Consider the following 17953-nt stretch of genomic DNA (forward strand, 5'->3'; position numbering starts at 1 on the left):
ATATGTAACACTTCATTAGAATTTTTACTGTTTCTGGGATTTTGGAAAGCTTCTTTCAAGTTGCTGTGAGTCAGGGTAGACCTGCTGTAAGCCATCACTTGGGAAAAGCATCTCTGCTGCTGTGTGCAGCAAACCTAACAATTACAATGCCTTGAAAAGCACATCTTTAAACAAAACCATACGTTGGTCCTCAGGTAGCCAAGGTGTCTGGCTGTGGCACAGAGGGTACACTGATGTAATGCATAATGCCAGAAGGAATTAATTTTCTCAATGCAGTAAAATCAGTTATTTATAGAAGTATAATTATATTGCTCCTATTGTTTTACACATAATTCCAGCTATGAAAGAGTTGGAAGTATGAAAGAGTTGCAGAGGACCAAAATTATCTTTGTGATAAAATAATTAATACGATACATCCTGCACTGCCGCTGAATGCCCACCACCATAGAGAACCAGGTCCCTTACAATATATCCAGATGCCATGGCACAAACTCCCCCATAAAATTAGATCTAAGCAGATTAATTTGCATACTGCAAGAAGGCTGCAGTTTTATGGTATTCCCTACAGCTTTGTTCACCATGTTCCTCTCTGCTACCACAACAAGGGCTGATTCTATATAAATTACAGCGGAGGTTTTTTTTACACTGCATTGATCACATCCCTTTGTAAACTTGCAGCTCCAAGGAGAGAACAGGAAATGAGCTCCTGAGTGAGGAAACTGTCCCCTTCTCCTGTTCTGCAAATGTCTGGGAGGATACTGTCACAGGTATACCATTGTAGTGAGGCCCCATCCATTTCCATTACTTTCCCTCCCCACTCCCTAACTCCCCTCTGAAGACATAAAATCCCAGAGAAGCAGGGCCTACTCAGTTCTTGATGAGTCCTCTACCTCTGTTCAGATTCATCTTGAACAGCCACCCATTCTGAGTGCAGGTCCCTTCCATATTCCTGTTTACACAAACTGACCTGCTCCACAGAGCTTGGGATCAAAAGCAGAAGGAGAATGGGGTAACCCAGCCCAGCAGCACTGGGTTCAGCAGAGCAACAGCTGAACAAGGAGCCAGCAGTGTCTGAGCTCAAATGCCTCTGTTTCCAGCTAGATCAGCACAGAAACCACACAGCCAATACAAACTTTTTTTTTTTTTTAATCTTAAAGATGATTTTGCTGAATTTGCACACTTCTTTTCTAACAAGCAGGGGTGACATTACACTTGAGGGTTTTTTTCAGCTGAATTACAGCAATTACCTAAATGAATAACTCATTTTCTAGACAAGCTGCCAGAAAATGAGGGGTTTTTTTTGGGGGGGGAGGGGGGGGAGGGAAGAGGCCAGAGGGAGGTAGGGCAAATTATAGCAGATTGAACTTTTACAGCAACATTACTGTGTTTTTATGTAATGTACTTAATCATATAGCTTGTGTTTTAGACATCATTCTAGTAGATTATGATTGTGAACAAAGAGTGTTTCAGACTCCTAAACAACAAATCTACAGACACTGATAACCAAAGACTTGTATTGAATGTCCCACCTCTTGCTAATGTTATAGACCGGAAATGTGAGAGGTGTGTAAAATATTTCTGGTTTTGATATATAAGCTATTGAACAAGAATTAAAACTAGTTTAGCTGTAATGCACACTAGACCTACTCAGTTTCACAAAATGTATGCATTTTGTTCTGTCCTTTGTTCTGTTTTTGCCAAATTTATATCAGCTCTAGATGAGCTTTGAACCAACTAATTCTCATTTTAACTTAGATTATGTAAGTCATTTACATCAACACTTTATGGGTGGAACAGGTGATTAGGCTAATGTCACAAAAAATATTTAACATCTCTTTAGCAGGCACTTTGATTCCTTTTTCCCTTCAGTTAATGTTTTTAAGAAGCTGACAAAATACAATTCCCACACTAAGAGATACTCAGCTAATAGTGTTTCTTGAAGTATTCTAAACCAGAGCAACCAAACCGAACTCTCAAGGTTCCTGAACAACATACAAAACACAAACCACTGAATCTTTGCTTTCTCTTTTTTTTTTTTTTTTTTTTTTTTTTTTTATTTAAGCATTCACACAATCATATCTACACCTTTCTTCAGTCCGAGTCTAAAAATCTTAAATTTGTAGTAGCTTTCAAAGTAAAATTGTAATTAAATACTGCTGTGTAGGATGGCTATAACAGCTCTTTCACTCATCTCATGGTGCTTTCTCAAGCTATCATATTCTAAGTAGATTTGTTTAATAATTGTAATTCTATGTTCTATCTAGCTTTTAATTACAATTAATTACATATTGTTTAAATAGGATTTTATTTTACCCTGTGATGCCCCCAAGATGACACTGAGGTATGCACACTACAGTGCGGACCTGTCCTTGTGCTCTAGATTGAGTCTTCCATACCATTCTCCACATGAATCGATGTTTTCTCCAGAAATCCTATTCTCTGTGGGTGCTTTGATTTACAGGTTGGCACTGTAGTGTCTTACAGACTATGGGTGTGAGCTGTCAATAATAACTCTACCTCAAGAACTGTATTTTAGGAAACAAAATTCAATCAAGCAGTAAAGTATTACACAGGACTAGCTCAGGTTCTTAACAAATGGCATTGTGAGTCACAAAATTTTCTCAAATCAAGCTTCTGCCTTTCAAAATAGTTCATATTTACAAGACCATTTATATTTTCTAATGTATTTGATGGTACCTAGGGCATGAACTAACACTTCTAGAAAGACAGTGTACAACCACATCTGTGTGTTCTGTATTTCCTTCAGTGCTGACAGGGTTTTTCCTGTTGGCTTCATGATACAAGTATGGAATTACATTACAAGAGTTTCTGTGTGGGCAATCCAAATTACCTGGCTGAAGAAAACACACCCTGCTACTTGAAGAGATTAAGGAATACCAAAGATTTTTATTTTAGTTACCAGCAGTGGGTTTTTCAAACTATTCAGAGAAGGCCAAATTTTGTTCTATTGATATCAACAGTAAAACTCTTCAGAAAGACTGGAAATAATCCAGTTCTGAATACCTCTGAAAAACCCTACCCTAAAAATCTTTATTTTAAATTGCTTCAAAACATGCAATTTATGGAATCTACCCCAAGAAATTTTGCCAGCATGGAGCTGAAAGGCAGCTGGGGATATAAGAAAACAGATGATCCATATGATATTCTTACTTGGAGCTTTGCAGTCTGACAACTGAAAATAATTTACTTGAAAGGAGAAACAATTTCTCTCCATCCCCTTTTCAATACATTAAATATTCAGTTCTCATTTATTTTTCCATGAGAAATGGCAACAGCATTTTGTACTACTGAATTTTATGTGAGACCTTCTCAAGCAGTCCAACTTGTTCTCAAATCTCAAGGCAATAAAAACATATATAAACTATCACACAATCCAACTGAATAAAACCAAAGACACTTAAATCACAGTCTAGAACTACTTTCATGAATCTGATTACAAATTACAAGGCATTTTTTCTTTCTGTGCTCACACAAACATACAGGACATTAAATAACCTTCTTAAGGTAGACTCACTAATAATACAATTGCTCTGAATGAAAACAAAAACTAGTGTAATGAAAATGAGTGCAGAAGTCATCACAGAAGGGTGGATCAACTACATGGAAGAATAAAGATTGTAATTCTTAAAGTGAAATGCAAAGTGAATGCATGAGAAAATGTGTGAGTCAGGCTAGAAATTTATGACACCCTGCTGAGCAAGATCAGAGATGAGTTCAGGTTAACAGCATGAAAATTAGTAAAAAATTGTATAAATAACCCAGTTTTATATAACCCCAGGTCTGGGCACCTGGCAGCACAGCACTCAGCAGGAATGGTGAGGTGAGCTACTGAGATAAGAAAAAGGCGAGACTGAGGACAGAACCTCAGATCTTCTCAGACAGATAACAAAGGCTCGTAGAGATGAGGGGTGGTCTGACTCTGCTGATGTAAACGAGCAGGACTTAATTGAATTATGGTGAAACTGACTGAATTTCTGCTCTATACTTTTGTTAGTTCTCTTACAGGTCCTAGTGACCTCCAAATAAATGTGCATACCTTATTTTTTGGAAGATTTCAAGCCAGACTCTAGCAGCCTTTTCAACGTATAATTGATAAATCTAAAGCCAGAGAGAGCTAAGAGAGCAGCTCTTCCATCAGGCTACAGTTTACATGGAATGACATCTTCATTTAATAAGAAAATACAACGATTTTCTTTAAAACCTCACACCATTAAACAATGGTCCCCTATCTATATTTTCTTCCTCATAAATCAGGTCCTGTCCAAGGGTCACAGGGGAGCTGTTACTAACTTCATAACAACTGCTGGTTCTGCTTACTGTTCCTGAGGTGCCAGCAGCACAATAATTGAGTGTTGTGAAGCAGTTTGAGATACGTGGTACATTCAGGAGGGTGTATAATATATTCACTATTTTTCTTCACCATTTAATTTCATACCTAAAATCTATATCCAATTATGGAGGGAGAGCTCTCATCTGATAAATGAATATGCATTTATCTGTAATAATTCTCGTCAAAAAGGAAGACCATCAACCCCTCTCAACAACATAAATACACATACTCAAATTCTCAAGGCTTTATGGTGAATTCTTGGCATGCTTTCTTTTCCCTAGCAATTTCCAAAGAAAATTAGCAAGAAGTTCAAGAGAAGGGTTTATAAAATTGTGGACTACACAGTATTTAGTGCATGAGCTAACTTAATTAAAGAAGTATGCAGAAAAAAAGTCATGGTATGTCAGGGCATGCCAGCAACTCTAAAAAGCTTGTGCCACATTTGACCTGAAATCAGTACCTTCAGTCTGGGTATGTGGAAGAGAACACATTATTTCTGGAAACAAACTGCATCCTTCTCTACGCTGTACTTGGCTTTTATTTCTTCTAGTCAGTTTACCAGTAAAGCATGTTGTGTGAATGTTATGTTTACACTTCAGAGGAACAAAATCCTGAAGTGATGAGCCTAATAGGATCCATTACTAAAATCCTGAGTACATTACAGTTGGCAATCTTTTTGAGTAGCTTGCTAAGATTTTTTTCTGCAGAGCTATCGATTTTCTTTCATTTTCCTGAACTGGGAGTCTTCACTAAGAAGTAGAAAGTCTGAAAAGAACACTGAATCATAGGCCACATTCCATTTCTGCTTTAGTGCACAATATACCACTGAGAAAGAAATAAAATGACCTCACTTGCTACCATGTTAAATAAATTAGAGCTCTGCATGACCTATTGTCTCCAAACCCAGGCAGTGTGAAAAGCAGGAACTCCCAGCATTTTTTCCTTCCCTGGTTTTATGTACACTGCTGTTTCTAGACCTCTGCCTATTTCCAGTTACTCCTGCTCATATATTTAATAAAGTATATTTGTTGAAATATGTGGCCTATGATTCAGTGGGCTTTTATTTATTTATTAGAATGTGTGGTCAATTAAATAACTTTGTGTCTTACAATAAACACACAGTACAATCTGAAGATAACAAGTCATTGTTGACAGCTTCTATACTTTTTAACTGAAAATGTATGAGTATTCTGAGTTTTACCGTGTTCATTATTTATGCATTGAGTCAATGCTGTAGAATTTTATTATCAAAGTACAGGAGGAAACCTCTGAGCTTTACATTGAAGTCCACTGAACAGAAAAAGTCCTCTCTGCAGCAACAAATGTCAGGCCACCTTTACTAAGGTAAGCAAAAGTATTGATGCGTAGAAAAATCCAATGAGATTTTCAACTGAAACCCAAAGTAGAATGTTTTAAGAAAATGTGGTTTATATAGATCTGAGATGTAACAAGCATTAACAGGATTTTAACATGCTGTAAACTCTAGTGTGGTAAGAAATGTCTGCCTGCATTGACCCAAACCAGAATGCACGGGATGCACACACATTGTTTCTTTGATTCAAGTGCATTCAGCCAGTGTTCTCACCCTCTTTGCATGAAGTGAGGGATCTTGGATACAACTGTAGAAAATGAAGAAAAGTAAGGAAGATGCAGTCAACTAACCATCAACTCAGAAAAACAGCTAGGACAGCAAGTAGCCATTGTTACTTGAGTATTACCTCCAAGCTTCCCACTGAATATCAGTGAGGCTGATTTGTTAATGTAAGGCCACAAAGAGTCATAAAGCTTATTCTAGGATGAAGTAATACCTGCATCCAAACTTCAGATTATCAAAAACAATGCACTACAAACCCCTGAGATCACAAATCTCTGTTACTAAGCGGAAGTCACACAAGCTCTGGTATTGACAAGCTCCTCAGAACTAAAATTGTTGCAGAGTACCAGACTTTCAAGGTGGTCTCCCAAGAAAACAAAACCAAAATAAACAACTACAAAATCACTGAAAAAAAGGCATTTTTATGCCTTGCCAGATCCTTGCACAGAATATAACACAATGTTGCTTCCTGTAGACCTATGTATAGAAAACTGTCCAAGGCTAAGCACATTATTCCATAATTATATTCTTCAGGGTTTGGGGTTTTTTTCATTCCTTTGATCATTGTGTCTCATCAATTGTAACTACTTACTGAAAGGAAGTGAAATAGGAAATATCATGCTTTTCAATTGTCTATGAGAACAGGAATAAATAGGTATGTAAATATTTACCCTTTTGTTTGACAGTCCCCAGTCTTGATGAACAGATTAACCTTCTTGCAGATTTAGTCAAAGAAAACCCAAAGCAGTATTCCTACATTTGCTATCAACAGCCAGAATTTATTTTCCCCAAATCTCTCATATAATCCCTGTTGTACAAAGCATACATATAAAAATGTATAAAATGACCAAGTATGGTTTCCTGTCATTTACCCTGACAAGGCTGTAAGGCAATTTGGTAGCCCTGGCCTAGTCTCAGGCAAACCTGCCTATTTTTCTCCCATTAGTCTTCCATTTTCCAAGGAATAACAAAAGGGAGAATTGTAAATGCTATCACTCCATTTAGAGCACAGCATTCAGCAAACCAGCCAGGTTTCTTGGTGAACTGCACCGCCCCAAGCACACAGTCCCCCCTAGGTGGTGGTCAGGGTGAATGAGCTCATTTACACCAAAGAAGTTACTGGATTTAGACCCTAGATTAATACTAATCCCTTTGTTTTGCTTCACTACTTTAATGTGATATATCATAAATGTATTTAGGTGGGTGATGCCTGAACTGACATATTTATATTCCCAAAAGCCTGTAGATGGAATAGGAGCAACCCAAAGTTAATTGAGGAGAGATTTCTTATAAATACTCATGGGAAGTCACAGAACAAAGTACTCTCAAGTGACTTATCATTCCAATGAGTGTTTCTTCAAAATGAGCTTCCAGCATACAGCAATGGCCCCAACTTAATGATTACAAACAGCTAAATGTGAAAAGATAGGTTTATAAATATGTGAAATAATTTGATACTTTAGTTGCAAATATAATCTCTGCTTTGATTTTGCATTAACCAGATCCATTTTAAAAGAATAACGCCTTAGGTTTGCCTAGTTATTTGAAGAACAAGATTGTTGAAACTAAGTGTTCACCAAGGAGTCTCAAGTAGACTTTATTTCATTCTTGATCTCTCTCTAGATGTACTAAACCCACTAAACTTACTCCATTTATGCTGTGTGAAATCAGAATAGTAGATAATGTCTAGAATGGACTCTCTTTTCATTAGCCTTTCAAACCACATGTCTCATAAAGAGAGAACAGCAAAGGCTGGACCTTGCATGCAGCTATGGCACTTAGTGGCATGTGGGTATTTCATCCAAAGGAGCAACAAATTGACTTCATTAACAGTGATTCTATTGGGAAGCTTTTATACCACAGTGCCAATACACTGTGCAAGCCACTGATGTGAAAAATTTATTTTCTGCATCAGACATACTGACACAAAACAAATTTAGTTGTCAGTAATAGAAAGAGGCAGATCCTATAATGCTTGCAATTAAACTTCTTGAAACTTTTAAGAAAGGGGAAAAAAAGTGGAAAGTAGACAGCAATGAAACCACTAAAACAAAAAAAAAAAGAATATTCAGAACTAACCCTAGCTGCAGACCCCAACGGATCTTGATTCAGACAAGATCCTTGTGGACAGAGCAGCATATGGAATTTGATGCCATTTATTGCACAATAAATTAATCTGGAAAGGAAAACTCCAACCCTAATTCTAAGATAGCTTCTAATTCCTTCAGAAATTCTGGAAGTGTAGCTCACTGAAATCATCATGCCAAACTATCAAATGTAAACAAGCTTACTGGTTAAGGACCACAGGAGGGAATGTTCAGAAATCAGTCTGTACTGAATATCATTAATTAACATTGAATCTAAGAAAGGCAAATTAGAAATCTTGTGCAGGGGAGACATAAAACCACAACCCCATAACACAAGACTTCAGACTAAAAATTAATCCTTAAGCATGGCCACAGCAGACAAAGATCTATACAACTGAAAAAACTTTTAAGAAATGATACATTGTTTCTTGCAAGAGGAAATGGACACTTGTCAGGTTTAATACTGTGAAGAGAAAGTACTTCTGTACAGTTGTTTCTTATTAAAACAAGCAGACTTGGGTGAGCCTAGAAGGCCACAGATCATTACTCAACCCTTTTAGTGTATGTTTAAGCAAAGGTAAAAAGAAACACTTCCTGTCTAGATGGGGGTTCGACATGTGTAAACACATTAGTTCCTAAATCCACACCATCTCAGTCTCCTAAACAGGCAGTGGTGAGCACCTGACAGCCATTCTACTAAATATCCTTGCTTGTGCATTCTAGGAAAGCACTGGCAGTAACACAAATTTTGTGCAGGATGCACAAAATCAATTTAAGATCTACCTTCAAGAAAAATGTTTTCAGTATTAAGACATAAGCTACTGAAAAGCATATATACAAGCTTTTAATTGCTCAACAATGATGATCTTGTTTTTTAAGGACCTTCTCACTAATAGTGCTTTACATGGAAAATTAAAACTTTTCTCTTTTTAATTTAAAATAGGCAAGGAATGGGATTCTTGGTAACATGTTCTTTTCAGTTTGAGATAATTCTTTTGTAGAGAACATGCAAACACATACAGTGTAATGAAATAACTTAGAAGTTAGCTGATTGATCTCAGTGCTTTTGCATTACAAAATACTCAGATACCAAGAATAAAAGTTTAAGAGGACCTTTTCAATGGGTTTGTAAATTTAAGATTAAATTAATCAAGTCTGAACATGGCAAGAATGTTTCATGGATGTAAACACTTTTGTGCTGTCACAGAAACAAAGTCTTCGTGCAGAAAATACCTTAAGAAAAACCTTCAAAACACAAAGTTTTGGTAGCATACTTTTATTTTAATAATTACTCAATTTATTTTAATTAATCCACAAACACAGTCAAATTACAGCAGTTTTTGTTAGGAAGCCTATTTTAACAAATGGTGAGATGCCTGTTTCAACATTATCATTGAAGACCTATCATTTAAGCCATTGCTTGTCTCAATTCTACTTCCAAGATGATACTTAGAGGTGACAACTGGAATCATCTTGTATGAAGTCAAAAATCATCCACTCAGGAAATCATAAACTGATGTCTAATGTCAGTTCCTGGCACATGTTGTCTTCATCCCTGTAAAAGAAGTTCTATTTCAGTTGCAGTCAGCATTATGCACACACAAAACAGGTAACTGCTCTAAGGTTGAGCTACATGAATCTTCTACATGACACTAACCTTAGGCCAGAGCCTTTTTTTAAACAAAATTACTTGGTTTGTACAGGATGGGATCTGCATTTCCCATACCATTAGTATGGATTCCATTCCAGAGGACCAGTTATATTAGAATAAGCAGATCAGTAACTATCATTGACTTTCCTGTGATATTTTTGCTATTTGTTTTTGGCTAAATCTATATAAAGTTTTAAGAGTTACCACACATGTTTTTCACCAGTCAAAGCTATTTTGCTTTGTCTTCCAGCAAGGAGTAAATTAAACTCCTTCAGGAATAGAAGACAATGCAGCCACTATTATCTGATAATCCTTTTCACAATTACATACCTGGAGACCAAACAATTTACGAGAAACTCTTTACTCAAGGCACGAATCACACAGGTTCACAAAGCACAGATTTGAGAAACCTATGATATTAAGATTCAGCTATCATAACAAGAGGACAGTTCAAAATCTTCCTACAAACTGTTAACAAAGTTGATTAGCAGCTTCCTGAAGTTCAGCAGTTATACAAATGTGTTCCTCCTAAGCATGATCCAAAGAAGAGTTTCAGCCTCACCTCTGGGTTTGCAAGAGAACTTTTATACCCCTCAGTATTGGCCACTTAAGACACTGCCAGACTTAAGAGGGCAAAGCATAAAAGGGGAGTAGATTTTAGCATGTTATAGTGTTTTCTTATCAACTAGGATGATCTGAATATACTATTAAAGAGATACTATAATTTGCTTGAAACACCCTTGGCAATTGTCATTAGACAGAGCACACTTACCTTCAAGGAGAAGGCATTGTTTATTCCTAAGAAGTCCCGAGCATTGCTTCACATTTAGGTGTGATTACCCACGTCTAAAACATTTCAAGCATGGTTGCTATGTGATGCCTCTAGAGAGCAAAAAAAAAAAAAATTGTAAAATTATAATTAGTACTGTTTAACTAAAGTTAAAACTCCAAAGTTTATTCTACAGAGTTGCTATTATATTGTTGCAAGTCATTTACAAGAAGTTTATTTTTAAATCAAAACCTAGAGCAAATGGCAATTACTGGTTCAATCTGTTGATAAGGCATGTTCATTAGCCCAGTTAAACTACATAGAACATGCCTTTTTAACATTTTTTAAATATACTTTTAATCCTAAACAATGTAACGTTTATTAAGCCTAAATTACTTTCAGTGCTGATGCTACCGAGGTGAACTATAAACCTGTAGGTTTGACTGAATCTTTGCCAGATAATTCATTGCTACCTTGTGTCTACGCACAGATATATACACACACCTTGTTACAACTTATAAAGCACTCATCCAAGAGACATCAAATGATACTGTTTCAGGTGGACTAGAATATTCAGGGAAAGCCCAAGACAGAGAGGGTTTTTTCTTTGTTTGAACAATTATCAAGCCCAGTTAAACCCAAGCCCTAAGTGCCTACAGTCTAAACATCACAGGGTACAATTGCAATTTTCTTGATGCGGCCCATTAAAAAACTAAATAAACGCAGTGATTCAGATTCAAGGTTTGTGCAGCCCAATAGCTGCGACTTAAAATACAGAAAAGTGCAAATGTAGACAGTCATTTTGACTCAGAGACACAGGGCAGCACCCCATACATATATCTGTTATTTTAAAAAACCTCTCAGGATTCATAGCCCTCCACTTCGGAAGCCCGAAGCCTTTTCTTACCAGCCCCAGGCTGCAGTAGGAGCGCTGAGCTCGGTGTGTCCCTCACCCATGGGCGTCCCAGGCCGTGAGCGCAGCCCGCCAGCGCTGGGCCTGCCCGGGCCAGCCGCGCCGGGGCTCCTGCCCATGGCGGGCATTGAAGGGCTCGCCGCTTCCTCGGGACACACTGCGGAGGGAGAAAGGCATCAGCCGGGCAGCAAGGGGACCGCGAGGGGGGAATGGAGGGACGCGGGCCATTTGTGCCTCACGACAGGATGCAGGGCGGAGGGAAGGGCTCCGCACTGGGTTTTAGTGAGGGAAAGCTGCTCTATCCCCCTGTGTTGACTCCCCGGAGCACCGCCAAGCTCCGAGAGGGCAAGATGTGAAGGGAAAACCACACAGATGTGTCCCACCTCCCCTAGGCCCAAAGCCCGTCCGTGCGGAGGGTAGGCGGCTTCCCCTGAGAGCGGCCGCGTTCACCTTACCGCGCCCACAGCCGGCGGACAGAAGGACGGAGGAGCGCCTCGCCGGCCACTAAATACCGCCGCGCGCTCCCGCGAGACCCACGCGGCTCCGGCCGCCGCTGCCTATTGGCGAGGACAGCGCGCGTGACCTCGCGTGGGGCGGGGCGGGGCGGGGCGGGGCCGCGCGGCCGAGCCGCGCTGAGCCGGAGGGCCCGGGAGCTGCCGCAGGGCCGCGCCATGGCCGCGTCTGAGGGGCCGGCCCGGCTGAGCAGCCGAGCTTCCTGCGGCGGCCCCCATGGGTCAGATCAAGGCTTTTGCGGGGGCACGCTCGTCCATTCCTCCCCGGGCCGAGTTCTGGGTGCCCGCAGATGTTTAACACCGGGAAACAAAAGTGCCTTCGGTGCGAAGTGGCAGCTGTGTAGCGGGTTTGAGGCATTAAATACCGCTGATCTCTGTCTAAACTCCTGTCTAAGCCGTGCTTAGGAGGCTTAGGAGCTGTCTGAGGATGGCGAGGTAAAGCCCCGAGCCTCGCTAATGCCCTGGCCATGCCGTGCAGCTGTGCCGGGCTGCGCGCCAGCCGTGACGCGGGGCCAGCAGGCCTGGCCTGCGAGCCAGCCCTCGGCACGGTGCGCAGCTCTGCGGCTCTTCTGCCCCAGATAGAACGGGCCGCCCGTCTGGGGATGCTGCTAAGAGGGTTTGGAGTGAGTACGAGCAGATTAGCATACACAGGGAATTAGTAGTTTGTAGGACAGAGACTTCGCAAAGCTGGTAGGCAGGAATCACAATATATCATAGAATGTACTGAGGTGGAAGGGACCCATCAGGATCTTCAAGTCCAACCCTTGGCCCAGCACAGGACACCCCAAGAATCACACCCTGTGTCTGAAAGCATTGTCCAAACTGAATTGAATGGAAGTCCCTGCTTCTCAAATAGGTGTGTATATTGCTGATAATTCGTACCTTCCTGTCTCAGTGAGGAGGAATATGTCCTGGCTCACGCCGAGTTCCACCTGTAAAGTGTGTAGAAAGAAAACAACGAGTTGGCCCACTATCTCTAATCTGAACCCTGCATTCAAATCACTGCAACAGAGCTAACCAATCTGATGCAGCCTGAAACAAATAGTCACATAGTTGCAATCAAGGGATGATTCTAGAAATTGTTTCCTTCCACTTCTAGTTACCTCTTCTAATTCTTGTCGCTCCAAACATTGTTGCAGATTAACCCTGTGACAGTTTATTGTCTGTACACCCAGATTCAAAACCAGTCTTAGGACTGCAGGTAAATCAGTCTGGAGATAAAATTGTGAGACATGTAGTTTTAAGTTATTTCAAGTGGTCTCCTTTTGCAATGACTATTTTCTGTGGTCAGACACCTAAGTCAGATCAGTCTTTTTCCGTAATGTAGTCAAAAAGATGAAGTGGCATTCAATCTTTAAAATTTTAGCACTTATGCCAGTGGGATTTGCTTTCTTCTTTTCCAGTACAGAAAGTAAACTGGCACTTCTGTTACACAGAAAACCAGCAATCCACAGCAAACCAGTGATCAGTATCCATCCTAATTGAGCATTTTAATAATTCACATAATCCTACACCTTTTTCTTGCCCCTCAGAAGTTTTCTTCTGTTTTCCCCATACAAAGTTTGTATTGTTTGCCTTCTCTCTGGCTCCATGACACTTTTGTGTCTAATAGCGGCACAACTTCAAGAGAAGAAATGCAGAGTCTACCTGACCTGCCTGTCCTATTCCAAAGCTGCTCTATAGAATAAAATAACTGTCCTTTAATAAATTACTGCAAGGATCAGATGTGGATTTGAGCCTCTTTACTTGCAGGTTAGTTCTCCCATTTCCTGTTATAGTGCTGTAACCACTAAGTTGCTGCCTACAATGCTGCAGGCAGATCTGCTGTTTCCGTGTGTGTGGGATGTAACTTTTATCTGAATGAACTTCTCAGCTGGGCACTGAGTCTGCCCACAGCTTGGGTACTTTGGGGACTTGAGGGAAAGACCACAATATTGGTGGATCTGGGTACAGGTTAATTTTAACTAACTGGGAGAAATACAGGCCTGGTCATGAGCAGAATTTGTAGGAAATCCAGTTAACATGAGGGCATTTTGAAATTTATTAAGTGGCAGCAGGGTGTCTTATTTTGTAGATTAGTGTTGAGCTTTTTGAGGAGGTGGGTGACCTGAATTAATTTGTTCAAATATTGAAGAGTGATGCTCTAATTAGCCAAGTCTCTCTTTGTCACATGCAAGAATTAAGTCTCAAAGTCTCTGATGCTTTGATGCTTCTCACAGAAGAAAGACTCTTGAAAACAACTTGTTTAAGAACATCAGGAGCTTACCACAATGTGCAATTGTCATAAACATTTCACTTCAATTTTATTGTCTTTCTCCAAATGAAGGAAAATCAATCAAGTAAAACCTCATTGTGTCGATCAGTCTTTGCAGGTGAATTACCTGCAAAGTAGTATTAGTATTCAGTAGCATTGAATAATTGTCATGTTTGAAATCTTAGAATGTAAAATACTTTTATTTATATTTATATATATGTGTGTGTATGTGTGTGGTTAAATTTGGTTAAAACTTTGAGATGTAATGTAATGTAATAAAAGTATAATTTAATTTATGCACAATTTAATAAAATGTAAAGGCTATTTTAAATTCACGCTGAAAATAGACTAAATGCCAGTTACAGCTTATCTGTCCTTTGGCCTTTTTTTGTCCTCAGAATGTTTGTGAGTTAAAATTGGAGCCTGTAAATAGAATAAAAATGATAAATACAATCTTTGGAGAAGAGGAAGGCAAGCCAGAATGATTATTTCCTTTTCAGAGGCATAAATATCAATATATTTCTGTAAAAACTTCAATTTTCTGTTATTTTTGCTCAGTGAGTCTCTTTTTGTTTGATAAATTACTTCCATGGTTAAAAGTTTTTGTTATCTCTTTCCAGCTAATATGTATGATTAGAATTTAAATAGTGTTTTTCCACCTGAAAACACATTTTGTATAGGTAAGAAAAATGCCAGTAAAGTTTTCTTGTGAGCTCCCTTGCTGAATAATACACCTGATGAAGAGGCCATTCTTCAAGAGTCTTCCTTCTGGAAAGGTGGGAATATTTTTTCCTTGAGTAGTGAGAGTGGGGAAGGTCAGTATTATTTACAGAGCACTGAAGTTCTATTACAGTCACTGTTCCAAGCTCTTAACACAGAGTATTTGAAACTCAAGTGGAAGGAAGGGGCAGGGGTAAGGTATGATGAGATAATCACAGCTCCAGGCCATGATTGACTCGGACTGGCTGCAGAGGCTTTAACAGCCTCTTCATAGACTAGAATGCAATGGCTTTCACTAGAGAACTCTTCAACCCCTTGTTTCTACTCAGCCAGCTTTTGGTACCTCAACATCCATGTACTTGCTTCTGTCTTGTTCTGCTGTCTTTGGCCTTCCAGATGTGGTGTGCGGCCAAAAACCGATGATGTCAGATGCTGTTGCAGCGTGGCAGGGTGGCAGAAGTGCTGCAACCTTCTTTGACAGGTCTCCTTCAGAAGCTGCTCCGAGTGAGGCCTCCAGAGCAGCCATTTCAAGCCCATACACACACACACACCACAGAGAGCTCAGCAGAGGAAAGACAGGGAGGCTCTGTGCATGGTCTGTTCCAGCGGGGGTTTATTGCATCCACCCTGCCAAAGGGAGCAGAGACAAAAGACAGAACCATGTGGCCTGCATGACTTCAGCGCGGGGTCAGTGACCAGTGCCCTGAGGGCGCAGCAAAGGACAAAGGGCAGCACCCTGTAGGGGGGATGAGGGAGGAGTAATTGGGGTGGGCAGTGTCAGCTGGCCAATGGGGGAGGCAATCTAACGTGGATTGGCAGTAGTGCTGCAGAGCATCATGGCTTAGTCCTCTCTGTCGGCTGAGGTGGGGAAAACTTTATGATGTATTCTTCCAAGGCAAGGCCCTGGGGATGTCCCTGAGGGGGAGGAGTCAGAGGATTCCACAAGATGCTATAAAGTGTTTTGTTTTCTTCTGTAAAGTAATAATTTCTGAGAAAAAATGAAGAGGTGGTATTCTCTACTTGCCAACTCTAAAATGTTTAAACTAGCAAAAGATAGGCAAGATTCAGGGATCAATTTAATGCAGTTTTATTTCTATGCTTTATCTTCGGAATCCTGACAAGTCATACTATCACCAAAACATGAAGTTTTACAGTATTTTGAATCAAGAGAAATAATTTCTCAGATAATTTGAAAATGTTGGGCAGGGGTTGCTTTGAAGATGACAGTCTTAAAGAAAAATAGTAATTCCAAAGTTGGGTTGGTATTTTGGTTTTAGACTCTGCACATTTTCTATGGATTTCCATGAATTGTTCATGGACTGCAACTCACTCTTGCCATTAGAATGTCAGGTGCAGATGGAGTGGTTTCCATGGACTTGCTATGAGCCATGTGCCACAGATTCAATCCATAGGCTGCAAGCTGGTATTTGGCATTGTACTAAAGCCACCAGTCTGTTCTGGAATGAGGCCAAGCTTCATGGAAAATCTCGATTTCTCATTCTTGTGTCTACACATTTGCCATTTTGTTAAAGATATTTTCCTATTTTTTGGTAGAACATAATTTAATATTATATATAAAACATTTTAAAAATTGTAAAATTCTAAACCTACATTGTCAGCACTGTAATATTTCAGACATCTGAATTCTCCTATAATTCTTAGGTATTTTCCATGCTTTCAGGAAGCCTTAGTATTGTTTTAACTCCCTTTTCCATTAAAATGACCTTTTAATTGGTTAGAAATATATCCTAAATTTGATCTGTTCCAAACATTTGTTCAGCAAACTGACTGATGATTACCCACTTCTGGACCCAAGTTTATTACAAGAAAAACATAAATGAACCCTCTGTGGAATTTTACAAGATTTCTGGAGAGGAAATGCAATATCCTCTTTGTAGCACAGAATGAACAGATATTCTAGTCTCAGATTTGCTACCAACTCTCCTGTGTTAACTTTGGACAAGTCACTACATTTCTGCTGGCAATCATCTTGCTTTGTAAAAGAAACTAATATTAACTTGCCACCAAATAATTTGACAACTCTGAGTGAATGCTTGCAAAATACTCTGAAAAGTCTGGTGGAAAATGTTATGGAAATCCATGCCTCTGCTAGCCAAAGAGGATATTTACAATAGGTCCATATTTTATGCAGTGAAATAGAAATGTTCAAGTGTAAAACCAGATGAGACCAAGACAGATCTAAAATTAAATGCAGGAGGTATTTTTTGACCTTTCAACAGAAATTATATAAGCACTCTTAGGTTATAAATAGTCCTTTGTTTTCCTTCTCTTTGTCTAACACTAAGAAGAAACACAGGGTTGGTTGTTTGTTGTAAAGAGATAGGGCAATGCTTTGGAGTGGAAACAATTGTGCACTGTTCTTTATTTATACAATTCTTATAAAGTTTGTTACTAGTATCTGTTGCATTGCTTAGCACTTTTTTATCTTCAAACAGCGACAGGAATAAAGTTTCTATTCCTGAAAATGACAACAGCATAAAAAAACAAAACCAGACACTAGTCCATTTCCAGCATGAAAGTTTCTTTCTTCTTTCCTGTTTTGATATGTCTGAAGAGCAAAAAAGACAGTGCAAGACTATTTTCAAACTGACACAAATACACTTGTATATTATTCTCTATATTTATTATCTATCTTCAGAAAAAAAGACAAAAAAAGTGTCCACCTTTAAATGAAAGTATTTATATTAGCATTAAGGAATATGATACTGAATTCTTCACAGAATGATGTGTGTGCATGTTGACAAATATTCCCTTGAACAACCAGTAAGTGCTTAATCAGTAGGAATTTAATTTTGTGTCAAAAATGTTTAACGAACAGAAACAACAGAAAACTTACCCTGAAGTCAAGTAATTGGCATGTAAGAAAAAAAGAAGTATGGAAATACCACTTTTTTCTTTTTTGTCTTCACACATTCTATGACTTCTCTTGGGTTTGTATTATGGAAGTAATGTTATTGACATTAAAATATACATGAGGCAAATGGCTTTATTAGATACTGCATTTTGTGTCATTTAAATTTTTAATTACCTTTCAAACCCATTTGTTTGTTCCATAACTTTTCACTGATAGCAATTATGATT

The 17953-nt window shown here is 39.1% G+C and overlaps 1 long non-coding RNA gene and 1 other non-coding gene across 3 annotated transcripts; both read right to left on the reverse strand.

Moving 5' to 3' along the window:
* Window positions 1-9292: 9292 nt before the first annotated feature.
* Window positions 9293-11884, reverse strand: LOC131083627 (uncharacterized). Of its 2 annotated transcripts, none has more exons than XR_009114463.1 (4): window positions 11821-11884; window positions 11360-11522; window positions 10456-10565; window positions 9293-9587 (listed from the first exon to the last, which is right to left on the reverse strand). It is a non-coding gene; the product is annotated as an uncharacterized LOC131083627 (long non-coding RNA). The 2 variants fall into 2 exon arrangements; XR_009114464.1 differs by having other exon boundaries at window positions 11816-11843.
* LOC131084183 (small nucleolar RNA SNORA26) lies at window positions 10201-10319 on the reverse strand. The gene has a single exon (XR_009114523.1). It is a non-coding gene; the product is annotated as a small nucleolar RNA SNORA26 (small nucleolar RNA).
* Window positions 11885-17953: the final 6069 nt, after the last annotated feature.

Source organism: Melospiza georgiana, chromosome 5 (genome assembly GCF_028018845.1).
Source record: "Melospiza georgiana isolate bMelGeo1 chromosome 5, bMelGeo1.pri, whole genome shotgun sequence".
NCBI lineage: Eukaryota > Metazoa > Chordata > Aves > Passeriformes > Passerellidae > Melospiza > Melospiza georgiana.